Source organism: Cricetulus griseus (genome assembly GCF_003668045.3).
Source record: "Cricetulus griseus strain 17A/GY chromosome 1 unlocalized genomic scaffold, alternate assembly CriGri-PICRH-1.0 chr1_1, whole genome shotgun sequence".
Taxonomy (NCBI): domain Eukaryota; kingdom Metazoa; phylum Chordata; class Mammalia; order Rodentia; family Cricetidae; genus Cricetulus; species Cricetulus griseus.
Window position 1 is genome coordinate 267,873,500 of NW_023276807.1, and position 27,220 is coordinate 267,900,719.

Consider the following 27,220-nt stretch of genomic DNA (forward strand, 5'->3'; position numbering starts at 1 on the left):
TTGTTGGTTGTGAAATACGTTTATTAGTCACTGTTATGAATGGCTTTATGGTTTTAGTTAATACCCCTTCTACAGTGTAGAACTCGTAAGATTAAATTGGTTGTGTTTGGCCTGCATGTAAGCACATGTCAGCATTTCTCTCCATACAAAAAATCAAATGAACGTTAACAACATGAAGGTCTATCCATTAAGTGTCAAAGTGAAAGAGTAGCTGCTCTCATTAACTGCTACATTATGCTTTGGATTTATTACCCTTTTTTAGCAAATGAAATCCTTCTTCTGCACAGGTTTTGGAAAGGGAATGACATGCACAATGACTCCGCCCTATCCCCCCCCCCGCTCACTCCCATCCTCTATCACATTGCCAAGAAAATTTGAAATTAGTTTTTCTTTAAAGCAACCAACTCTAACCTGCCAACCAATGACTTGGTCAGGTTTTTCCAAGAATGTTGATTTTCTGCAGAGTGCATTGTTTGGATTCTACTTTAAAAAATGCTCTGTCTCTCTCTACACAGAAACATTTGCCAAGTAGAGATTTGATCTCACTGTAGCTAGCATATGTACAAAATTGTGCCCACATAGAACCATTGTGTTTTACACACTTCAAAAAAATCTCTTACAGGAAACTTCCTGTTAAATTTTCTCACCACAATAGGTAAATAAAGTTTTCAAAGAACGAGGGCATATTATACACTTGGTTAAATTGCATTAAATTTGGACACCGTTGTGATATCCTCTACAATCAATGAATATTTTTCCTTTGAAACAGAGAAGCATTCTCCAGGCTAAGTAAACACATACCCTTAAATGAAGAAAATAAAATAAGGAAAAACAAACATTTAAAAAACAACCCAAAATCCTGCTACTCCACATAGTATTATTGTAGTAAAAGACAAACTAAATAAAATAGAGCACTGACAATTTCATGACGTTCAAAGTCTGACAGATATGAAAGCTGGGATTTGAACCTTAAAATTAAAAAAAAAAAAACAGTTTTCCCAAGTAACCTTCAAAATGCACCCCCAGAAGGAGTCCAGAAAAATACTGACAGCAAATTGATGGAAGACATTCTATTTTATGTCCATCAATCGTTTTCAAACAATAAATGGCAATGGTTAATCACCTGTCACATGTAAAAACCCAAGGCCAGCCTGAGAGCGTAGGTATTCACACAAGGACCTAAATGTCTTGTACAGTGCTCTCCATCAGCTATAACACCCACATCCTCCAAGGCGTGACCTCAGGCTATGTACATGAGAACCGAGGTTTTGTGCATATTCCATACTGTGAAATTCTGATCTCTTTTCAAATTTGAGAAATAGCCATTTGTAGCATCCAGCCTCCTTCCAATTGCTCTCCTTTGCTCCTGAGATCAGTTGCTCACACACCAAAGCATGTTCTATTAAGGTTATCCTTAAGACATAGACTGCTGGCCCCAAGCTTCCTTCAGAGGCTCCCTTGCAGCCCCTGGCTTCCCTAAGGCATTTTTCTCTTCAAGCACTTGCTTGCCTTCTGAGGAGAGCTGAGCAGACCAGTGTGGTCTTTCATGGACCTGTTCAAGGGGAAACCCGGGTGCATTCTCCAGAAGGGTCTGTCCTCTGTTCCAGCCTGTCCCCACTGTTTATAAACAAGCCTTGTGATACCTACTCTTGTTTTAATTTTGCCCTGAAAAGATGTTTCCTGAATATTAACAGGAAGCATGTGTCCAAGGAAAGGCAGAAATCAGAAAAGATGTCTCTGTTTCAACAGAGAAAATGCTTTAAAAGCCGACATCAAAAGAGTTAGCTCTCCACTCACCCACCTGAAAATACCTTCCTTCTGAAGCTCCTGGAAGGTGGCTTCTGGACACCTTTTGAATTAGTGCCTGTGGTATTGACTCTGGGATCTGTTGGCAAATGTTCTTATGTCTGTTGGTGTAAAACTCTCTTTTTATGTGAGCTGATAATTAAGGGGTTTGTTTTAGAAATAAAGGTCTGAAACCCCAAGTCACTGCTAAAACTCAGAGTCCAAAGAAACATGGTATCTTTCAAAAGGCCCAGTCCCTTCCTAAGGAGCTTGGAAATTCTATCACCAGGAAAAGTTTCCACTCGTTCTTCGAAAGTTGTGGGGACCTAAAATGCTGTTGACATTCACCATCAGCCTTCAAATATGTTAACCTCAAGTCATGCTTTGTTTTCCAAAACCGAAAGATTGAATTTGTGTAAATTTAGCCACTGATAGAAAGCTGGCTTTAGGGAAGTATCGGAGTCCTCACTGCCTCTCTTTCTTGAGGGTGCCAAGGCCATCACCTGATCTAGCTAACAGGCTGGCCTCACTGCCATATCTCACCCAGCAGCCCTCCTGTCCCCACAGGCTACTAACGGTTTCCAGTTAAGTGGGCCAGAGGTCACTGTTTGGTTCTCTTCTCCTGTTCCTAAATGTGTCCTCTGAGGCTCCTCTGAAGTACCTGATGTAAAGCTAAGAGTGTAGAAAGTTCCCCCTCACTGGAAACATCAGGCACAACACTAATTCAGCACAAAGTCACTGTGCTTCTCAGGTCTGTGCATACAGAGGTGTGAGCCTTGTTCTCCCGAAAGGCAATTAGACGAAGAGCTCAGAAAATTAGAGCACAATGTGCTCACTCTGAACACTCAGGCAGGGACTGTCTGTTACTTACAGCAACGTTTTCATTAGGGCAGATCTGAACTCTAAATTACAGCCCTTAGAGGAATGTGGTTTATAAAAGTCAACCTTAAGAAGAAAAAGAAAAAGACTTGGAAGTTAACTCATCAGGCTGTGATGATTTAATCCAAAGCAACTCCAGTAAGTATCTCACCTTGTCCTGGTGTCAAGATTTCCTGGTTGTTCTCCGAGTCACTAAGAATGTGAACAGAGTGGATGGAATATCAGCCAAGCGATGAGTCTATGCTTTGTTCCTGTGCTGTGCTACGATGTATAAAATAATCTCTCTTTCTTTTTCTTTTGAAATTGTTTTCCTCTTGCTTCCCAGAGGACTGTTTGGAGGACCATGCAGCATAGTGTAAGCACTGGTCTCGTTCTTTTGTTCATCCCATTTGTCTGAAATATTCCTGAGAAATGTCACCTTCCCTTTTGACCCTAATCCCAACCCCTTTCCTTTATCTGGGGCGAGTCGACCACTGTGCAGGGGCAACTTGTTTGCTAGTTTCCTCTCTGCTTGGTGTTTACGGCTCGTAACTGCTTTGGTATTCTTTCCCCATGGCAAGGTTTCCAATCTAATCTTCAAGGGTTTCTGCCACATTTGGTGGCTGAGTAACATTCTATTCCAATGCTCAGATTATGTCATCTGCCTGAAAAACTAGCCCATCCCAGTGGGCTACAGGGGCCTTTCCTTCTTGTGCTGAGACGATAATTAACTCACTACTAATAAAAAACAAACCGGCATCGACTCTCATGCATAAGGAACTGATTTTTTCCACTAGCAGGCACTTGCAGAGTTTAGGGGCTTAAAAATAGTTTATGGTACAAAATGATATATATATATATATATATATATATATATATATAATTGTTGTTGATCGTATTTGAATATACTGGGTGTGCAGTTTTAGTTTGGTTTTGTTTTTGTTTATTTGTGTGTGTGTTTGAGAATTGTGAGCAGGAGTACTACATATGGTTTTATCTGAAAATGGTCTGTATTGGGATGAGGACAAGAACTCTATGTTGCCTTGACTGCTTCCCATTAACTAAATCATTATAGAATGTGATTTTCACAATACTATTTCATGAAGGTGACATTCCTTCAGAAGGACCTGTATTCAGAAGCCAGGAGTGTGGTACATACCTGTAATCCCAGTTCAAAGTCAGCCAGGGCTACCTAGAGAGTCTGAGGCCAGCCTAGGGCTACATATCCTGTCTGAAACAAAACAAATCTCACAAAGACATGTACACTACGTATGTCCGGGGGCCAGTAAAGGAGGTGACTGTCACTGGAGGAGTACATACTTACTCAGTGAGCATTCCCATGCGATAATAGTGTTCTGTATCTCTTCCACTACCTTAACCTAGGTGGTATTAGTACTGTGTGAAAGTTCACCTTCAGAATTCATTCATTTCAAACAGAATCTGTCCTTTCGGAATAGTCACCCATCCATGGTTACATCTTAGCCCAGGCCACTTGGGTGAGGTAAGAGAATCTAAGAGTTAAATCTCCAGCAGGAACAGAACATGCTAGAAAGGAAGACCTGGAGAGAGAGAGAGAGAGAGAGAGAGAGAGAGAGAGAGAGAGAGAGAGAGAGAGAGAGAGAGAGAGAGAGAGAGAGAGAGAGAGTAGAAGACAGGGGACTCAAGGATGAGGGGTGAAACCATGGCTGGGCAAGTTAGGTTTCTTTCAGGCAGGATAGCTGCGGCCAGGTGTGACGTTTTCTCTTCCCTGTGAATTGCACCATTTGTTCCAGTGTGGTCTCCTCAGCAGGTGGTAACCATGACCTTGTAACTCCACCCCAAGTACTGCACCTTCCTTCAATGTACTGGGATAAATGTAATCACACCAGCACCCCTAATCTGTGTGACTTCCCTTGTGTACTATCATCAAACATTAAAACCCCAAATTCTGTTGTTGATGGGGTCTTTCAAAAAAAAAAAAAAACAAACAAACAAAAAAACCCAAAACCCTGCTGCATCTTCAATTCATTGGTATTGAGTAGAAGCAAGTGTGTAATAGCAGCAAAAGGCTGGCAAAACTCCATCAAGTTCCGTACTTTGGAGCTGGGAAGGGACCATAGTGCTGGCCTGGTATATGCACAGCCCAAGGTCCACTCTCCAGCACCAGGAGGAGAAGGCACCACTTCAACCTTTTTAACTTATTGCTTTGACACAAAATGGATGTGGCAACAAACGTTCTGGGCTTGTTTTTTCACCTGGTGGCTAATACCATTTTTGGAGTAAATGCTAGTCATAAAAAATGTTCTCCCATGCCTCTCTGGGGCCGTTTGGATGTGATTTAGGAAGCCTGGGCTGTAAGGACTGGGAAACAGTTGTTCATTTCAGATTGCCATGGTTTCCATTGCCACCTCAAAGGAGCGTGCATCCGGCAGCTCTGCCACTTTGCATTTCAAAAGGGTGTCAAGCTGGAGTTAAGAAACCCTTTTATTTTCTAGAGATTCATCCCCTCTCCTTAGGTAGAAACTGATTCTTCTACTGTCTATCCCAACACACACACTTATACACAGACATGCACACACAAACACACACAAACATACAAACACACATACTCATACACAGACACACACAGAGACACACAAACACCCACAGACACACAAACATACATACACATACACAAACACACCCAGAGACACACAAATACACATACACATACACACACAGAACACCACAAACACACACATACAAAAACACACTCATACACAGATATACACACAGACATACACACTCATACACAGACACAGATACACAAACACATACAAACACACACAGACACAAACACATACAAAACACACTCATACACAGATATACACATACAAACACACACTCATACACAGACACAGACACACAAACACACACAGACACACAAACACATACACACACAAACACACACTTGCCCTTACATCTTTGCTTAGCCTGAATAAGAAAAAGTAAAACATCCCTAACAACAGTAAACCAGATTCTTTAATTAGTTTCCTAAAGATAAGTGGGTCAAAGTTAGCCTGGCTTCCGGGCTCTGCTGCCGCAGAGTAAATTATGCCCCATTCAGCCCTGTGAAGAAACCACCATTGCCCTGTCCCCTTCGGACCGTGAGCTGCCCTGTCTTGCCTGAACCTGCTTTATCTGTTTGCCATAAACCCCACTGAGACACCCCAGTTTCATTTCCACCACTGGAAATAACAGCAGCAAAATGCGGTGTGCTTTCAAAGCCAGGAGAAAATAAAAATACATGAAAACCATCCCACCCGACTTATCCAGTCTGTTTCTTGCTGTTCTACCCGAAACATGCGCAGCATGAGGCCCCAAAGAAATGCCTTTTCCATTCAGCGGGTTTGCACTTGATTGGGCCCAAGTGGGGCCCTCAGAAGACACCCATAAAAAGGGTGACTTATCTCCACGATCGGCTGCTTATTCTGTGGCTTTGAAGGATACACAAATCTAATTCGATGGTGAGCGCTGCTGGAAACCCACCGAAAGACTGTCGTGGAATCCTCAGCTCCTACTGACAGATGCTAGACCATCCCACCTCTTCGGGGCACATCACAGAAAAGTAGATTTCGTCGAGCGGGCTTGCACACCACCAGGAGAAAGGAGACAATTCAGAGACCTGGCCACGTAACTTCCTGGAACATGATACGTGCTTAGTCGCCATCACTGCTTCAAAGACAAGTCCAGAGGGGCCCAGGCATCCCGGCAGCTTCATAAAATCACGCTGCACATTTTAAAGGGGGAGCCTCTTGCACAGTTTTCATTCAGTAGGAGTGGTCTAAAGTCAGTCTTGAGGCAATCTACCCCCCAAAAAATCCTGTTCGACTCTGTTAAACGTTCCTCCGACCTCATAAATGCTTCAGTAAAAACGTTGGCGATCTGCGTGCCATTAATAGGAAATGCTCTGTGCTCAGACTTACATAGAACTATTATCTATTATCGACCCAGGTCTATTTTATAGGATGTGTATATAGTTACTTTCTGCTTCAGACTTTATAAAGTTTCTTTCAGGATTCCTAGACTTCAGCTAAAAAGCCGAAGTGATGCATTCTATACTTCCAATCAACCCACACATGTATGCATTGAATTCTTTCCTATCGCATAGCACTTAGTAAAACTCCCTGCCACATAAGAGCTACTTCACAGCGAGATGTTAGTGCTGGCATTATCAACAAGGGAGGGTTACTTTGCTTTTTATGTCAGTCAGATCCGCTCTGTCTCCTCCAGGGAACAGTAGCTAACATAGGGCTTCCTAAACTATTAGAGCAGCGAAGTAAATAGGAATTTGATTTCATGTTTGAGGATAGAGTACACCAAACAAAATGGAGAAGGAATATTAGCAAATGAATAATAATTGACAAAATATGCAGATTGAATGCATTAAACAGCTGTAGCATCCTTGGCATCGGCCGTGTCTAACAGCTCATTTTCTCTTTCACACACTAGAACTTTCTATCCAAGTCTTTAACAAATTAAATGGAAACTTTTAATTTGTCAGTTATAAACTACTCAAATGAATAAGTTCATCTGCCTACTTGTTCCTGGTATCTTCTGTTATCAAGAAATGAAACTGGTGTTTCAGTGAGTTGGTCAAAAAAAAAAAAAAACTTAACAAGCAAGCCTCACTAAACTACTTAAATTAAAAAGGTTCGTTCATGTGACATGTCAGTTGACATGGGCCTTTTATTAAATATTGCTTAGCTTTCAGACCTTTTTTCTTGTCATGGAAAACCTGCAGTAATTTCTCTTCCAAGCTGTCTGAGACATTTGCTCCACAACTCCCCAATGTGATGTTCACGCTTATGAGAGACGGAGCTGAAGAAATGGGATCTTTCATATCCACCAGTTCTGATATTTTCTCTGTATAATCAATCAGCTTTTAACGGACTCTAGGGCCCATAGAATATATTTTAAAGCATTGGGAATTTGGCTATTCCCATAACATACTTGGACACTCTTTACTGCTAGCAATAAACCTCAGGCATAAACATTGTAGAGAAAACCAAATGAAAAGAAACCCACTTGAGTGAAAATTAACTTCCCTTCATGAACGTTAAAAGTAGTGAGATATCTGCAATGTGTAATAAATCTATACTTAAGCTCATTCACAGTCATTGTCATCAAAAGCCTGATTCCACAGGTGTTTTCTTACAACTTAAAGACTTGTCAAGCTATTAGAAAATGGATGCACTGTGAGAGGCAACTCCACAATTATTATGTTGCAGAAACTTGGGGAGAGGATGTCTTGCACGTGTGTAACAGCTTCAGAATAGTTTTCAAGGCTATGCTGATCTAGATGAACCACAAAGAAAACGCTGCACCTGAGAAGATCCCACAGTGGTGTACAATCAAACACACTGGCTTCTTACTCACGTCAAATGCCCACTGGTTGACTGTGGGTCTGCAACACCCTTCCTCCAGGACCCTGGGTGACAGGGACACTGCTAGACAGAGCTTCATATGAGGCACTGGTTGGAGAATTTGACAACATAAGAGCAGTAGCTGTGAACGTCTCCACCTGGAAGGAACACATCACCTCCCTCATTCATATCTAATTGGCCAAAGTGGGTCATGTGACCAGGGGAGCCCTTCCAAAAGTCAGTGATGGACACTGGTGTGTATCTCATGCAGATAGAAAATACACATGTTGGTGACGACAACACTGTCCTTTTTTTTTTTTCTCCTTTTAAAAACTGTACTGGTTGTGCCGGGCATTGGTGGCGCACGCCTTTAATTCCAGCACTCTGGAGGCAGAGGCAGGCGGATCTCTGTGAGTTCGAGGCCAGCCTGGTCTCCAGAGCTAGTGCCAGGATAGGCCCCAAAGTTACACAGAGAAACACTGTCTCAAAAAACAAAACAAAACAAAAAAGAAACTGTACTCTTTGAGAATTTCATACATGCACAAATTTGTTCAAGGACACTCCCTACTCCCGCCCCCTCCAAATTCCCTACACCCATCAGTCACGATTTTTAAACTGACAATCTGCATTATTGTCCACACTCCCAAAGACAAGTCTTGTGTTGGAAACACACAGAGTAATCAGTCACTTGTTCATTCAAGAAGTATTTGTTGGCTCTCACGTGACAGAGTCAGAGCTCACAAATCCATGGAAAATGACAATACGATTAGCTATAATTTATATCAGAACATGCCGTAATGGTCGGTATGCCATGGGCTGGTCCTTTTATGTATCTTTGAAAGAATGAGCATGGACAGAAATGGGGAGGCTGGGATGTAACTCAGCTGTAGAGGGCTTGCCTTCCCAGCAGTTGCAAAATCCTGAGTTCGGTCTCCAGGACTGGCGAAAACAAAAAGTGTGTGCATTGCTCCATCACAGCACAGGTTCTGTCTAAATCCACTGGGCATTCTAGCATCAGCCACTTATGAAGTCCCTCTGAACTTGGCATTCAGTCCTGAGTCAACCACAGCATAGACACCTCACCCCAGATCCGAGGTTAGTGTCTCAAAGAGGGATGTAAAAGTTACTGCTGACAAGTAGGAGGCAAAGTGGCCATAGGGAAACAGGATGAGTCAAGACGTTTTATTACTGGCATTTAAGCGCCTTTTGGATCCAGACAATGCATAATTTCAGGGCAGCTTCCAGGTAGAAGACTTAAGAGTACCTATCTTTTATGACTTCATGTCATGTTTGCTTAGGAGAAGCAGTTTTTCTGCTTCTCTCCTTTCTGGGTCAACCTTGTTGGAACAAATCAAATTGTTCCCTCATTCATACATCATCATTTAAGATTCTTGAGAAGTTGTGTTCTGGAACCTGCCCTTGTCTCCTCTTACAGCACTAGTTTATCTCTATGCAGTGTCCATGAAGGAGAATGCTTTTTACAGGTTAATCAGGGAAATTGCAAAGACTGACAGCAACAGGAAACCTATCGATTGCAATGAAAAGTCTAGGGAATGTGTGTGTCTTTGGCTTTTGCAGAAGCCATTTGAAAAATCTGAGAGCTTTGATCCTACTGGGAGAAAAATTACAATACAAATTCATAAATTATTTATGTGTAATGAGGCAGGAAACTGATGACTTTGTAAATTTTATTCTAAAGGATTTTGACCTCAGAAAACTCCCCCAAAGGAGCTGGCATTCATTTTTGTGAAATATACTAATCTATTCACTGGAAAAGATGAGCACTTCCTGTCTTTCTCTTTTTCAGTTCTCTGAGTGCTAGGGAAAAGGGACCTGGGTTGGAACAACCCTGGGAAAGAAATAGAGACAGCAAACTGCTTTAATTGATCTCACGTAAAATACCAAGACCCAGAGGCTGTCTGTAGAACAAGACACACATTACTTGGGAAAATCAAACCTTCTGTTTACACCTGTTCTCTAGAAGAAGACACTGCTATGAAGTCCTCATCCTCTCATCGGTACAGACTTCTTAATAAGGCAACACAGTTATAAGTCTTTTTAACTTCCATTTTTAAAAAGGTCTGGGTAGTGAGATGACTCAGCAGTTAAGACACTTGCCTCCAAGAGTGACAGCCTGAATTCAATGCCTGAGGTACACGTTAGAGCAGAAAACTTACTCCAGCGAGTTGTTCTCTGACCACACACACACACACACACACACACACACACACACACACACACACGCACACACACACACACAAATACAGTTTAAATTTTTAAGTTCTCCTTCTCTGTGACCTTTGTTCTACAATTGTATTTTAAGTCTAGAGTGTAGATGTAAACTTTTTTGCTTATTTTACTCACGTAAGATGAAATTTCAGAATCTGATCACTTTTTCATTATTCTGGAAAATTCTAAGTCAATATCTTTTCCAAATATTGTTTCAACCTACTTCATTTTCTTCCTCTGTTCCTGCTTCATTGTATGGCACCTGCTTGGCTGTATTCTCCATGACTCTCAGCCTACCCTTGTCTCTTGCTGTGACAAGAATCATTTCTTTCAGTCCCCTCCTCAGCTGATTAAACCTTTCTCCCATGATACATAACTTTCCATTTAATCCATCTGTGTACATGGATCTCATTGCTGATTTACAGTGTTTATTTCTTCCTTTCAGATATGCTAGCTTTAACATCTTGCTGCTTCTCATGTTCCTAATTCTATGTTTCCCATTTTAAAGACATTCACTTTACACTTAAATTTACACTTTGAATGTTGAAGAGTGTACTGGTCTTGTTTAGTAGGTCTGCAGATTCTCAAGAATAGTACTTTATTTCTTTGTATTTCAACTGCGTGTGTGTGTGTGTGTGTGTGTGTGTGTGTGTGTGTGTGTGTGTGTGTGTGTATTCCTTGAACACTCAGTAGAAATTCTTTTTTGTCCTGTGTTGAAGGTTATATATACTTCATGCTCACCTTGAATGTTCCCCTCTTATACTCCCAGTAGTGTTTATTGGGGCACTGATGCAGGCTCATCACCTACAGCCTTACTTTAATCTTCTGTCCTTTACTAAACCTACAAGTGGATTAAAGCCAAAGCTTAAGGCATCTAGGTCTGAGGATTGTCCTTCTGGCAAAAAGCAGCCTCAGTGCTCTTTTTCCTAGTGTAGTCTCATTTTTACTTAGCTTTATGCCTTTGAAGATTTCTCACTTTCTTGCCAACCTGTTGACTCCTTAAAAATATAATTTCTATTTTTCATGTGGTAGTGTTAGTTGATTTTAGTAGGCAGAGCTGTTAGGGGATCCGGTTTCTATATTTTCCAAAAAATACACAGAAACACACACACACACACACACACACACACACACACACACACACACACACACACACTTACACAGGGTAACTTCCTTCACCAGGAATGTTTTCAGATCCTACTGAAGTGTCCATTTTTCATAAGAGCATTGCAGTAATTATTTACATGGGTCCTCTGTTTCTTTTAACTTTTCTAGAAAGTGTTGTCCCATTGAGCTACAGGGTAGTTGGTGTTGTTGGCTAACAGCATTCAAGGCACCTACATGAACCCCTGATAGGCAAATTCCCAACTCTGTGACTCCAACATGAACAAGCCTGAGCCTCTTGACCCAAGCCCTTCATAGGAACAAGGTCTTACCAAGTTTAAGATCTAGGCTGAGAGAGGGAGAAAAAGAGAGAAACAGAGACAGAGAGGAGAGAGAGAGAGAGAGAGAGAGAGAGAGAGAGAGAGAGAGAGAGAGAGAACACCTCTAGAATTCCTTGCTGGTGGGTTTCTCCCATGGCAAATTTTCACTAAAAGATGCCACTCCTTACAAAGAGCCTTCACAAAAGCAAACCCAAGTAGACCATTCATGAGATTTTTGTGCTGGCACCTGGAAAGCCCCTCCTCCATATACTTTCCAACCCAGGCCAACTGTGCAAAGAAAATCACAAGCTGAGCTGTCACCTCTGGAATGTGGGGTGCTTGGAGTCATTGAGAAACACTGCTTATACTATGATCTCCAATTGCTTGTGTCAGGTGTGTCAATTACTATTTCAGCCTAGTTCAAAGGCACTTTTCATGTTACAGCTTTGTGTCTCTTATCAGCTAGGACATCTTTTAATAAATGGCGCATGAGATGACGCTGGCCCTGGGCCACATTATGGCCATGTGGTAGCTAAGGGATTTCTTAGTCTTGTCTCATCTTCTGACCAGAGAAACATTTGTCAAATATGTGTGATGTAACAGTGTAAGGAGAAAGCTTTATGCCCTTACTGAGCCACACCCTGCATCAAATCTTGTCATTATTTCCAGTGTTAGCAGAGATAACAATAGCAGACAGTAGGCAGTTACCAACTGCATTCGGTTGAAAAGATTCAGGCATTTGGCAGAAAATAAGTTTAACACAAGCCTGCAGGCAAACACTTCTACCCCAACCCTGGGTCTGTACATAAGTGTCTAGTTAGGGTTCACAGCTCTGCAATGAAAATGAGCCGCAGAAGATGAGTGCAGGTGGGTGGGCCACTGAGGACCTGTAGAAAACAGGAGTGAGTAGATGCTGACCTCCCACTCTGTTGTCAAATAAAGTTAACAGCAGAGCTTCTCTGAGACATAGCCACAGAGCAAGCTGGTGGTCACATGTCCCAGGGTGCACATTGGAGAAGCTGATAGGGACTCGGGTTATGTGAAAGTATTCAAGAAGGGTGCAGCTGAACAGTGGGTGAAAATAACTTAGAGAAAGGATGGCATATAAAGAGATGAGGGACATATCGCTGAGAGTGAGGTGCATGCCTGTGGCCTCCCGTCACTGCCCGCATTGCTGAAGAAAGGCTTTTAAAACACGTTCAAGCCAGGCTGGGTAGAAGTATGGGCAGATGATATGAAAAACCCAAATTAGGTGACAGGAATGAATATGAAGGTGAAATGCATTTGAAATAGCTCTCTTTTAAAAATCCCTTGAAGGTGACACCAGGGACATGTCTCTGACTGCAATTTGCCTGCACAATGATCAGTGCTTCGAGAGTAGATTTGACTACAGGACTGACAACAAGAAGAAAAATCTTGCAGCTATTTTTATGTTCCCCCATTTTGACCTCTCTCCTTTTAAAATACTGGGACAGAAGCATGACATTCAGATGAAAGGCACAAGGACAAGTGACAAAGAAGCCAGTGTAAGAACCCAGACTTCTCATTTCTCCTGGATTTATGTCCAGTGGATTCTCTTGTCTGTCTGTCTGTCTGTCTGTCTGTCTGTCTGTCTGTCTGTCTGTCTGTTTGTCTGTCCGACCTACAAAACAGCAGAGTTCAGTCTGCAGCAGGATTTGCCTCCCAGGCTCTCATAGAGCATCAACATGCTTGAGAAGCTTCAGGACAGACAGATGGTTTGCACAGCACTGCCTTACTTGCAGAGTTGGGAGCAGCCAGAACCTGCTGTCACTTGGTGTCAGCCACAAGGAAACTCCCAGGGCTGGTTTCCATTCCTAGACGCCTAATGCAACACTCCTCTATGGTCTGTGATATGTCTACCGTCAACAAAGGTCAACCTAGAGGTGACAAGGCACTGTCATAGGCTTTGTTCTGTGGCCTGGTGCTTTCATAGGCTTTGATTAGCAACGGAAGGAAGGAAGGAAGGAAGGAAGGAAGGAAGGAAGGAAGGAAGGAAGGAAGGAAGGAAGGAAGGAAAGTAGAAACTGTGGGTTTTGCCTGTCTGATGCTATCACTGGTCTTACAGTCCAGAGTAACGTCGCTGCACAGATGACAGAACCTGGAAAAGAGCTCTCCCTCACATAGCTCAGCTGAAGGGGAACAAAGAAGGGATCTTTGCAGACAGGGAGACAAAGGGCAGTGGGCTCTGAGTGCCAGTGGCTACTGGGAATGTGCCCAGAATATTTGACCGGCTCTGTAAGTCTGCTTCTCCTTACATTGTTGACCTGTTCTCAAAGGCTGATGACTGTGAACCTTGGGTTTCAAACATCCATTTGGGGGTGCTTCCTAGTATTGTCAGGCACTTTTTTTTTTCTAAATTGTGCACTCGGAGTAAAAGCCATAGGTCTATTGATTGAAAACGATAAGAGGTTTTCAGCACAGTAATTTAAAATACCCGTGGGAGTTTGAAGGGCCCCTCAGGATAACTGACTTTGGGTTGAATCAGTTCTTATATGTTCATCTTCTGTGTCCAAAGGATTGCATTGTCTTGAGTTGTGGCCAGCTGCTTTCCAACCCTCTTGAAGCAAAGTGACTCTAGTGGCTCTTCGTTTACCAGCAACACCGATGCTTTGGGCTGGCTCATGTCAGTTCTCAGAGCACCAGTGTGTTTTGGGAACCAGAGCAAGAAATGACATGGGCTTTTTCCTTACCACCAATGTGGATCCTCCCTCAAGATAGTCACAGGGGGGAACAGAGGAAGACAGCCATGAGCTAGCCATGCCCGCTACTCAGAGACCCTGGGAAGAACAACCCAGAACCTGTGTTCCACATTTTGGAAGGGGCTGATCATCACTTCAGGCTAACACCCTACGTTCCCAGGATCCAGCAATAAAATGACAGATCCCCAAATCACGACAGCTCAGAGCCAAAATCAGTTCTTTGCCTTTCAACCTGTAGTCTGGTGACATACCTAGTAATCAATTTTACACAGTGCCATGCTGATTGTAACACATTTTTGTTCTTTTTTTCCTTCTGCTAAAATCAAGAGTATTGGAAGTATATGTGGCCTGTGTCTATATTAGTACATACTGAAATAATACATACTTCAGAATTAGGAAGAGCCATAAAATTACAAAGGAAAAAAATAAAAAATAAAGAAAAATAAAATCAAACTCGTTGTATTCTCCATTCTTTGTCACAAAGACAATGAATGCTTTTGGGGCTGGGGAAACGGCTCATAGTTAAGAACATCAGAGTAGAGTTCCCATAATCCATGACTGGATGCTGACAACCAACTGGACCTCCAGTTTCTGAGGATCTGATGCTCCCTGCTGACCTTTGCAGGCACGTGCATTCACAGGTGAGCACATGCGTTCACACCCACACGCACACGTAACACATAACACAAAAAATAAATGACCCAGAGACTGATGTTGGTGTTAGAACTTCAAACTGAAGTTCAGAAAGACAAAGCAGCTGGCCACTTGCTCTTACTTCAGGCTGGAAAGGCTGATCCTGTCTCTATGAGCTCTCACCAAGCCTCAGTCTGTAACCTTTCCTCAGAGTGGCTGGAGCATGAATGCCTCCCTGAGAACTTATATACTTCCCTAATGTTGGGATTAAAAGTGTGAGCTATAATTCTCTTTTAGACTGATTTGCTCTTGTGTAGATCTGGGTGGCCTTGGGTTCACAAGATCCATCTACCTCTTAATCCTGGGTCCTAGGATTAAGGGTGTGTACCACCACCTCCTAGCTTCTGGCTGCTGGGATTAAAGGTGTGTGCCTGCCTGGATGCTATGGCTTGTGGCTGACTTTGCTTTCTGAATCCTCAGGCAAGCTTTAATAAATCATAATATATTACCACACACACATTCACCCACACACTCACATACACACACACACACACATGCTTGCACACACTGAAACACACACACAGGCACACATTCTCACACACACATGCACACACACCCAGCCGCCTCTCCTGTCACAGGGTGGAAGATTCATTGTAGTCGGTCAACTACAGCTGCTATTTTTTGCAAGAATACATTTTAAATTAAGCCCTACAGGGAACCCTTTCTCACATGTTCTCATTTTCTGCTAAAAGTGTAGATTAAGGGATCAGTGAGTGCCCTAATCTTTCCCCTCTCAGGTAAAAGAACAGGAAAGGGGGAGAGCCAAGAAGGTGAGCAGAAGTGGTGAGAGTTCTTAAACTCTTCCCACCTTGCAAGCACATGGGTTTTTGAGGATCACCACAACCACTCAGGTCCCCTCCTCCCAGGAGACCCACTCCAAACACAAGCATGGGAAAGGGGGAGTTTTCCTCGGCTCCCACGCTATTTTATCCACAGTCTAGTTCTCACAGTGGAGTCAGGCTTACAATTTGGACACCACCTCCACCAACATGAGACAGCAAACACTCTCAGTCCAAATGTGGGACTCTGGCTTTCTCTGGGACATATTCTGAGGCACTCCTCAGGCATTTTTTCACACATAATAATTTTCGAAACCAGACCCAATGCCTTCTGCTGGGCAGGGCTGTTTGTGTAGCCAGTTTTTGCTGGCGTCGTTTATGGTGGTATTGTCCCCTGTGTCCGCAAACTGCCCTGTACGAGGGACTTGGGGACTACTGGAGTCTCACAGAGATGATTAATTACCAAGTACCTCATCCCAGATGTTCCCATCCGCTTGGTTCTGGGGGCTGCTTGCTTCCCTTCTCCTGTTCTCTCTAGCTCCCACCCTGTGGCTACCTCACAGCTGGGGCTTCTTTCCCGGAATTCTAGGCCACAACGCAAGAACCGAGGTGTTTTCATATCACGGTTCATTTCCTACACTCTGAGCTAAAACAAAAGCAAAGCATTCAAAACTGCCAAGGCCTTGGAAGTCACTGTGCTTCCTCCAGGGCCCTCAGCCTCCATTCCTCCTCTCCACCTTCCTCACCTTAGCCCGATTGTCCCTTTCCCAGGGACACTGGGTGTCCAGACTGGCTGGAAACAGAGGTGCAAGCCTGAGCTCATCTTTTCCTTTTGTGAGGGGCTCCCAATTCTGTTTCTCTAACTAACAGACTGTGTGTCGCAGAGCCAAGCAGAATAAGTGCAAGCTGTTTCACCTCCTCCCCTTTCCCTAACCAGCCCCATCACCTTCCTCTTAGGGCAGAGGTGACCGTACTGAGAGGCTTCCTAATTGTGAGAAGCTGAGCCACACTACACACCTGGAGATGTTAAAATTGACTTTCCATCCGCACGTGCTTCCTCACCCTCCCCTGTGAATTTGGTGAGATAGAAATTAGCACAGGGTAACCTCCTTGGCCTCCCAGAGATGTGGTGCATTACGAAGCCCGCTGCTGTGGCAAGAGCTGTTGCTGTTTTTATTAAGAGCCTCTCTGCCTGCTAGGCTAGACCAGCGTTCTGACCATGTGGGTCACCTGCATTAAGATGCAGGACCAACCAAGAGGTATAATAAATCAGCCACAGAAGACTGAGGACAAGACATCTATATTTGTGTCTGTGTATATGGTGTGGGGTGTGTGTGTGTGTGTGTGTGTGTGTGTGTGTGTGTGTGTGTGTCTGTGTGTGTGTGTGTCTGTGTGTGTGTGTGTCTGTGTGTGTGTGTGTGTGTGTGTGTGTGTGTCTGTGTGTGTGTGTGTGTGTGTCTGTGTGTGTGTGTGTGTGTGTCTGTGTGTGTGTGTGTGTGTGTGTGTCTGTGTGTGTGTGTGTCTGTGTGTGTGTGTCTGTGTGTGTGTGTGTGTGTGTGTGTCTGTGTGTGTGTGTGTGTCTGTGTGTGTGTGTGTGTGTGTGTGTGTGTGTGTGTGTGTGTTGTAGAGGTCAACATCTGGCATCTCTTTCCTTCCTCTCATTTATTTTTTTGAGACAGGGTCTCTTACTGAACCTAGAGCTTGCCAGTTCTTCTGGACTGGCTGAGCAGAAAACTTCAGGGGTTCCCTGGTGCTGTAGTCACAGATCTGTCCATCCCTGCCACACACTTTACAAGGGTTCTGGGATCAGAACTTAATGCTCACACTTCTTAGCCCCTAATCCATGTATTTAATACGCTATGAAGCCACTCAGATGTATGCTTCCTACTGTGTTAGGTGGGTTGTCGCTGACTTGGAGCTCTCTGCCATTTTCATCTCTGCATCCCCATGACTAATACAGCCTGTGGCTATATCTTTGGAGGATTACTGTATTAGACAACTATAAAAGACCTCGTGGCTGATGCATGATAGAGTTCATCTGAAAGCAAGTTCTCCAACAGAGACAAAAAAGGCTCACGTCAGACGTCTTGGCAATGTGGGGTACAAACTCTACATTCTGGCTGCCTCTGATACGAGGCTCGCCGATGTCAGCTGCAGTCTTGTGTCACTTCCCTGACTTTGTCAGAAACAAAGGCAAAAGCAGACCCCCCCCCCATGACAGCAGCTCAGCCCTGCCTCCTGCAAGTCGTTCTGTAAAAGGGTTGCATAAATATGGTAAACACACTAAGAAATCCTATTTCCAGAGCCTCCTGTGGCCCTTCTACTGCTTTTGGCACTTTCCCATTCGGGGCCTCTTTCTGTTGTGAGGTTGTGCAGTCTGTTAAGTGGATAGCCTGGTATAGAAGGAGGGGTAACTAGGAATCAGGGGCCTGGGTTCCAGTCTGACTTTGAGCTCTACAGCTATGTGTAGCCTTAGGCAGGACCCATCCCCTCACTGAGCCTATGTGATGTGTCTTTAAAGCAAGAAATAAACTTTAAAAGCTCAGCAATCTGCAAACAAACCAATCATGAGTGTCTACATGAGTGCAGGATTTTGAAGAGTGACTCCATCTAGGTATAACCAAGAGCTGAAGACCAAACAAACCCTGCAGGTGTCAATCCTGAGGGGACAGTGAGGCTGTGTTGGGGAGGGCTCTGAGGGAGCCATTGGAACAAAGCAGACGCGAGCCCATTCCTCCAGGCACTGCAGCCTTCAAAGTTTTAGTTTCTTGTCAGAATAGCAAGATAGTGTCTTTTAGTGAATGCCTCATATTTCTTTGTTACCCAAAAGAAAGTTAGAACAAACAAACAAATTCCTCAGGAACATCTCCTAAGAATAGAGGAGGAGAAAGTCATGCTTGAATGTAAGCCTCTGAAATCATTTGGCCAAAAGCAGGGTCCCCCGTGTGCTCAAGACTATAAATTTTCACATGAGCTCACAGTTTTCCCAGGCTCCACCACTCCCCACGTCCCTCCCATCTTCTACCTACAAGGAGCAGTTCCCAAGAGCAGGTCTGCTCCTCGCCGTGTCCTGAACAGCTGCCACTTGCTTAGTCTGGGAAGCATCCAAGTTCACTCTCGGAGGAGAAACATGCCCTTGCTTCCTCTTTCAGGAAGCATGTCCCAAATTACACAGCCAAGGTCTTCAGCCCAGGGGGAGTTGATTCTCCACAGGATCTGCAGAGAGAGAAAAATGATCAGATCCCAAACAATTACAGTTAAACAACTGTGCAAATGTAGCTGAGATATGTACTTCTACAAGGACATTGATTCCCACTCTCACAGTCAGACTGGGAGCCTTTTTCAGGGACTCAGAAAATCATGGATTGTTTATAAATTTCCCTAAGTGTATTTCCTCCTTTCCTCTTTTTCCATTAACCTTGGTCCTGCATGGGAAAGAAATCGCTGGGTCAGAAATTTTGTCCATTCCCACATACATGGCTTGTTGAGCCTCCCAAGAGGCAGGAAGGAAGCCAAATGTGATTTCAGCCTTGAAAGTTTGATCATGTTAGGCAGCTGAAGGTACTGTACATTTCTGAAGGTAAATGTGCCTTTAAGGGTTGGGAAAGCTGGCTCAGTGATAAAGTTCTTGCCACATATGCAAGAGGACCGAATTTGTGTCCTCAGAACCCATGTAAAGCCAGGCATAGAAGCATTCCTTTATAATATCAAGGTTCAGACACCAAGATGGGAGATGGAGGCAAGAGAGTCCCCAGAAGTTCACAGGTCAAGCTGACCTGACTCATACACAGTGAACAGCAAAGGACTGTCTCAGCACGGTGGAAAGAGAAGAGGGACACACAGTCCTCTGGCCTAAACGTACACATAAACACACCGTGGTATGAATACATACACATGCTGCACTTACACACACTGTATACACATGCACATCCTATGCATATGCTCAAGTCCTAGACATATGCAGGTATGAACACTGTACACACTGTACACACATACAAAGACAGATGATGGATGGATGGGTGGATAGATGGATGGATGGATGGATGGATGGATAGATGGGTGGATGGATGGATGGATGGATGGATGGATGGATGGATGGATAGATAGCGAGGTAGTAGTACCTTGTGAGTTTGTTCCTGACAAGTCGCTTGCTTTCATGGAGAAAGGTTCCCAAGAGGGCTTTTTATCAGAGACAAACTCCCTGCTTTGCCCACATTGATGTCAGCCCCACCTTCCCTCTTCTCCCTGAGTATTTTCTGTTGTTCTGAACACGAGGCAGTTTCACCTTGGTTCCACCTGCCTGCTAATAGCTCTTAGGAGCCCTTCCAATGCTCACCAGGCCATCAAGGCCCTTTCCCTCATTTAGAACCCCTGACTGGAACTGGCCAAGCAATCTTGGGTGGTCAGTTCACCTCTCAGGGCCTACAGGGCAGCAATTCTCAGCCTTGACTCCACATTAACATCTCCTGGACGTTTCAGAAAATGCTGGACTCAGCCCGGCCTCCATTGGTGCTGATCCCTTTCGCTCCTGAATGACCCTGGGCCTCTCTGTATTTGGGAAGCCACAATTGCCAACCGCTGCTCCCGGCCTTTCAAAATGGCGTTCTTAGACCAGTCTCTCCTGTTCACTGTTTAAAATGAAGAGGCTCGGTCCACCCCAAGCCTATCACGTCAGATAGCCAGGGCTCTGGGTGGTGTCCACGCACATCACGGTAGAAGCAGCACAACTCTGGGACCAATCGTAGGATGCCGAGCTTCACATTCCATGATTTTCCCTGTGGACTCTCAAAAGGGGCAGAGAAGAAACCGTGCACGAAGTGTATCCGGGATGTTGACCTGCTCCGTGTGCTGCGTGTGTCAGCTGGAAGGTCTATATTTTCTGTAGCTGGCGGACTGTTTCAAGAAACTGAAGTGCCTGTTAGAAATGGGGTTGGGAAAGCCTCAAGTTCTGTTTGAGTTAGAACCAGGCAGACGCTTGTCTGAAGGGATCTGCAAATATATATATGTGGGGGTGTTACCTGTGTGTGTGTGTGTACATGTGTGTGTATGTGTGTGTGTGTGTTACCTGTGTGTCTGTGTTACCTGTGTGGATGTGTGTGTGTGTGTGTGTGTGTGTGTGTGTGTGTGTGTGTTACCTCTGTGTGTGTGTGTGTGTACTTGTGTGTGTGTTAACTGTGTGTCTGTGTTACCTGTGTGGATGTGGATGTGTGTGTGTGTGTGTTACCTCTGTGTGTGTGTGTGTGTGTGTGTGTGTGTGTACTTGTGTGTGTGTTAACTGTGTGTCTGTGTTACCTGTGTGTCTGTGTTACCTGTGTGGATGTGGATGTGTGTGTGTGTGTGTGTTACCTCTGTGTGTGTGTGTGTGTGTGTGTGTGTGTGTGTGTACTTGTGTGTGTGTTAACTGTGTATCTGTGTTACCTGTGTGGATGTGGATGTGTGTGTGTGTGTGTTACCTCTGTGTGTGTGTGTGTGTGTGTGTGTGTGTGTACTTGTGTGTGTGTTAACTGTGTGTCTGTGTTACCTGTGTGTCTGTGTTACCTGTGTGGATGTGGATGTGTGTGTGTGTGTGTGTTACCTCTGTGTGTGTGTGTGTGTGTGTGTGTGTGTGTGTGTGTGTGTGTGTGTGCCTGTGTGGGAGTGTGCACATGTGCACATAAGTGAAAGTGCCCATGGAGGCCAGAAGAGCATCTCAAAGCCCTTGGAGCTGGAGTTATAGCTGTTTGTGAGCTGTCTAGCATGAGTGCCAGGAACCAAACTCTGGTCCTCTCCCAGAACAAGCAGTATGCACTTTTAACAACAAAACCATCTCAAAAGCTCCAGCAGCCCTGTTTTGAAAATCAACCAGGACCTAGCCATGCACGCTGGTTTCTGTGTTTAGTACTGCATCCATGTACATGAACCACCTGCATGAACTTCCGTGTGTTTACTGCCAGCCTTGCACAGATACAGAACCACCATTAAATGGAAGAAAGATTGGGTCTTCTCGGTTATTTGGGCTCATTCCTTTATTGAATTACATGGAGCAGTCTAGTTCCAACCCCAACCAAACATAAGCAACCACATGGTGATACCGAGGGAGGCAGGGACTAACCCTCCTTGCTCTGTGTTTGGAGAACAGGCAGAAGTCACAGGAACGTCTGCTCTGGATGCAGGGAAGGTATATGTTCGTCAAGTTCATAGAGGTACTGCTTAAACTTCTATCCCGATGCCCCCCACAACCAAATACACTTCAAAACAGCCTTGGAAAGTCACCGAGGAAAGAAGTCATCAGTTAATCCCAGAAACAAGGTTAGCAAAGAAAGCAAGGAGTACAGCTTCCTCAAAGGGAATGGCAAACTCCTCCTCTTACTCTCAAGTCACTTAAGAGGTCTAGGACATCCCAGATAACATCTGGATTGAACTGAGGCCTGACTAAACCAGCTGCATTCCTAATCCCATGCAAACAGTCCATTGTGACACATGATATGGTGAAATTTCAAATTTGAGGAACAGCAAAAGCAATAGACCTAAGAAAAAGATACTAGAGTCAGATTATACCCTCACGGGTTCAGTTTGAACATTTTTATCAAAGCGGAAGGTGAGAAGTCTTCTCAGAATCTCTCTGTACATGGTTTTTATTGCAGACTTATTATCTCTGAGCCAGAGTGGGCTCAGCTGTTGGTCTCTGGCATGAGGCAATCAAAATGTGGCTGAATCTGCCTTGAGATTCAGAACTCTAAAAGGTGTGGTGTGCAAACTTGGGATAGTTGCGTGGAAACATTGTACCATCGTATCCAATCCTGGCAAAAAAAAGAGGGTTGTTTTCCTGAAGGAATTTTTGGCGAGGTTTTCTTTTGCATGTTTTGAAGTTTCTTATAAACACAATCAGCTTGGTGGTTCTGAGTGAGGTGACCAGTAGTGAGCTTAGCCGTGAGTGAATGTGATCCCTGGAAACTGCATGACAAGTAACAGACGTGAGGGTCCCTGTGTACAACCAGGATGCTTTTCTCTATAGCCGCCACGTATATGAACGTTACCAGAAGGCTTACCTCGTCCTTCTCTGTGTACTTACAGGAAGTTTCTGGAAATCATTTTGAGGATTTTGCACATGACAAGAGTCTCCCAGGAGCCGCAGATGGGGGATTTAGGGATGAAATTGGCCTGTGCATGAGGGACGGGAAGGGAATCCAGGCTCTTCATATGCTTTATGAGCTAATATCTGTGTGCTTTACCCTCTGAAGGCTGGACTGAGCCAGGCAGACTTGTGAGCTCTGGCAGTTAGCTGCGAAATTCTCAGGGGCTCCTTGATTTTTGTCTATAACCTTTTTTCCACTTTATTTCCAACTTTGAAGTTTTAGTTAAAGGTAATTTTTTTACTCTTATTAGCTGTCTTCCAGGTTTTGCATTAGATGTAGCCAAGGCCATAAACCTTATTAAACGCCAACCCTAGACAAGCACTGGCATCAGAGTGTGCCTCCACAGAGCTCTCATCCTAGGACCCCCCTGTCAGATGGCAGGCTGTAGTCAAAGGAATTTCAGATCTTACCCACCCCGGGGAAAGCCAGTTGGAATAAACACATTGGCAGAGTCTAAGCAATTGCTGTTCCCAAAAGGAAGCTAAAATGCTGATCTTTAGTTTACTACATGAATTCTCCAATGGTATTGTAGCCAAACTCAATAGTTGAAATGTGTTGTTGGATGACTTTGCAGTTTTCAGCACACGCTGACTAGCCTTCCTTCAACCCCATTGTGAGCCTCAGAATGAGTACAAGCAGCTCTGTTTTCTTGTGCAGGAAACTCCAGTCCATAGAAGCTCAGCTAATTCTCCGCAGTTTACAGTTGTATCCAGAAGCAGGACTCAAACCCTGATCTTCTGATCTCAAAGGCTCTTCACGAGGTAGCCAGTGGCCAGCTCTTATGGCTGCAGAGGAGAAAGGGGAAGTGGGATTCTGGAGGGGGAGGGACAGGAACCCCCAGAATGGCAGAAATGAAGCCACAGCTTTGAGTCAGGGCCTTTAGCAACTGTCCATCTTCTCCCTTCACGTTCCTTCCAATGTCTTCAGTTGAAAGGACAGTAGAGGGCCTCTCCCATCACCTCATAAGTGCCTTCTATTACCTAGAGCAGAGTGGGACAGAGGGCGAGGAGATGGTTCTGCCGAGCGGTTGTCTGTCATAGCTACTGACTCTGTCCTCTTAGTATGAAAGCAGCCATATACAATCCACTAACAATTGAGTGTAGCTGTGCTCTCGTAAAAACTATAAAGTGGCAGGCAGCAGGAGAACACAGTTTGCTATCCCCTACCATAGGGCAATGACTTCAACCTTGGGCAGCATAGTCTGTCGCCTGGGGGACATGGGATAGCACAAGTCCCCAGCCTTCTTCAACCATCATGACTTCCTAAAGCAAGGCGCAGAATGGATATCCAAAGAATCCCACAAATACAGGGGCTTGAAAGTATGCTCATGGCCTCTTCCCCTCAGTCACTGCTTCACTCAGTCTGGCCTCAGGAACCATGTTAACCTCTACTTGTGAGAGACCAGTCACTGAGCCCACTCCAGTCCCCCCATCTGATTCTCTAGGAGACTCGGGATTTGGGTGCCTCAAAAGACTAGTGGGTTTGAGGACCCTATGTGGTAGGGTTCTAAACTCTAGAATCTAGAACCAACACTGAATCTGGCATCAGAAATTCTTTCCACATCTGCATTTGACATTTTGCTCGACTCCCTAGCTTTGTTGAGTCCATCATTTAAAGGGGTAACACTGGGGCTGATGGGATGGCTCGGTGGGTAAAGTGCTTGCTGCCAAACCTAATGAGCAGCTTTCATCACCAAAAACCACGTGGTTGAAGGTGGGAGTGTGCTGGTTGTCCTCTGACCTCTATGTGTACACTCTGGCATGTGGCATTTGTACATTTTAATCTCTAATCCTTGGTTCAGATGGCTACTGTGCCTATTGAGATGACAACTAGTCATTATCTCAAAAGTTACAAATGACTCTATTGCCTTAGCCTTAGCAAAACCAGGCTGCTTCTTCCCTCTCAAATGTGATACAGTCATAAAAGTAGGAGTGGAGGAGCAGAAGGAAGAGCCCATGTAGACAAGACCATAGGCAGAACATTGCCAGACAAATCAAAGGGAATTTGAATTGGGTCTCCTTAATCTCTTGCGTGAAGTGGGGAATGAACTGTGAATCTCGCCAGGATCTTTTCCTAGGAGCTTCAGGAATATAGTGGGTGGCACACCCTGATATATGTCACCTGTCAAGAGGCAGTACCAATTACAATCACAAATGTGTCCACACAGGACTAGATACCTTTATGAATAGCATACATAATTTGTTCCTTTGACAAATTGCAATGCTTTGGGAGCAGATTTATGGTCCTTACGTTTGACATAAAAGAAGATAAATACTGGACATAAAATATACCTTAGATGCTCTTCCAGAATACCATGTACTGAAGGGCGTAACTGTAGTGGTTTTTGAGTTCTTGTGAGTTCACAATCATGAAACAACCCAAGATGTCTATTGTCTTATGACTGTGTGATCTGGAGCTGGGGTTTATAGACTGAAAGCCCCTGTGAATCAACTGTGTTATAGAAGCTCTACAGTTATTTGGAGGAAAATGAGCATCATCTGTGGTGCTCTCTCTTTACTGTCTTCTGTCTCCCTGGGAGACCCAGTCTCTTTGATACTATGCTTTTCTTTCCCTTCTTTTTTGGTTCATCTGCAGATTTGGTGGTGGAGAAAGCAGGAGCAGAGAGAGGTTTGGCAACCCTGACTTGGACAGAGCTGCAGAGAGCAGTGCAGGGAAGTTTCCTCATGTAGATTAGACAGTACTTCTTTGTTAACAGAGTGTTCTAAAGCTGTAGTTCTCAAGCTTGGGGATCACAAGCCCTTGGGGAGTCACATATCAGCTATCCTGCATATCACATACTTAGATTACGATTCATAACAGTAGCAAAATTACAGCTATGAAGCAGCAATGAAACGGTTTTACAGTTGGGGGTCACCACAGTGCCAGGAACTGTGCTAAAGGGTCGGGCACTGGGAAGGTTGAGATCCACAGCTCTAAAGCCTTTACCAGCAGATTCTGTGGGAAACCTGAGAAGGTTCAAATGAGCCTTGACACATCAGAACTTCAGTGGCAGCGCTCCGTTGGAGCCCAGTGAAGGGGAGGAAACCCCACTGATCTCTTCTAGCCTTGGAGAAATTCCCTAGTCCCAGAAGATTAGCCCCAGCTCCCTTTCTCATGACAGCCTGACTGCTCGGGTACTTGGGGCTGTTAAAAAATGAGGCAAGCAGGGTATGAAGCAGCTCCAACTGTTGACTCGCAGATGCGCTTTGATCCTCTCAAACACAGATGGCCCCCAAAGAACATCCTGACCCGATGGATGCCAGTGATTGCTCTTGTTTCTTCCCATGATCAAGGCAGTAATTTGAGAGCGCCATAGTCTCTTGTGAATCCATGTCTGGGCCTTGTCTGGGTCATGCATTACTTCCCGGTATGAAAACTTGGGAGTCCCCCTGGAATGAACTAGAGAGCATTTGTCCATAGATGCTGAGGTTGGCTATGTTACTCTTCCCAGAATGGAGAGTTGTCCAGAAATAGGAACAAATGAAGGGAACTTCTGTGAAGGGTAGATTGTGGCATATCTATTTCCTCTGCACTAAAAATCTGGAAAGCAAGGAAAATAATTTAACCCTGTTTCAGGGAAATTGAAAAATCTAAAATACTCCTTGGTGTTTCACTATTACATTCTACAATGTCTTTCCCTTGGAGTTTAACACTGAAACTCAGAGTATGAAGGAGTGGGATTATCGATGATAGGGGGTCTTTTAAATCTGTTTAATGATTTCTAGGTTAAATAAAGGCTTGTGGAAAGAAATTTATGAAGGATGTTCTTCTGGGAACTATGGGAGGGAGATTAATGTCTGTCACTAGAGAGCTGTTATCATGAGGTGGAAAGAACTGCCACACTATTCACACACAGATCTATTGCCACCTTGCTCAGGATCACTGAGTCTCTGAGCAAGTCTCCTCTCAGGGGTTACAAGGGGCAGAGGCCAGCTCATCAGCTGACTTTTATGTGGGTTCACTTGAAAGTCCTGACAGAGAAGAGACCTTAACATCTCAGAGTCTTGACGTCTATAACATGCAATAAATAACACTCCATAAAGTACTTTGTCTAAATTCACACCCTGGCTGGGGGCTGAGAAAGGGTAAGGACTTGAACCTGGGGAGGCTAGTTGCAAAGATTGTACATTGGATCCACACTGTACTAAAAGATTCTCAGTGATGGTGATTTCTAATGAGAAGTAAATGTCATAAAACCCGATAGACCTCAGGACTGGACCCATTGCACAGTGA

The 27,220-nt window shown here is 44.3% G+C and overlaps 1 protein-coding gene across 1 annotated transcript in view; it reads left to right on the forward strand.

Annotated features, from left to right (window-relative positions):
• Positions 1–27,220, forward strand: part of Gpc6 (glypican 6) — a 1,011,294-nt gene that overhangs the window by 921,135 nt on the left and 62,939 nt on the right. The window lies entirely within an intron of this gene.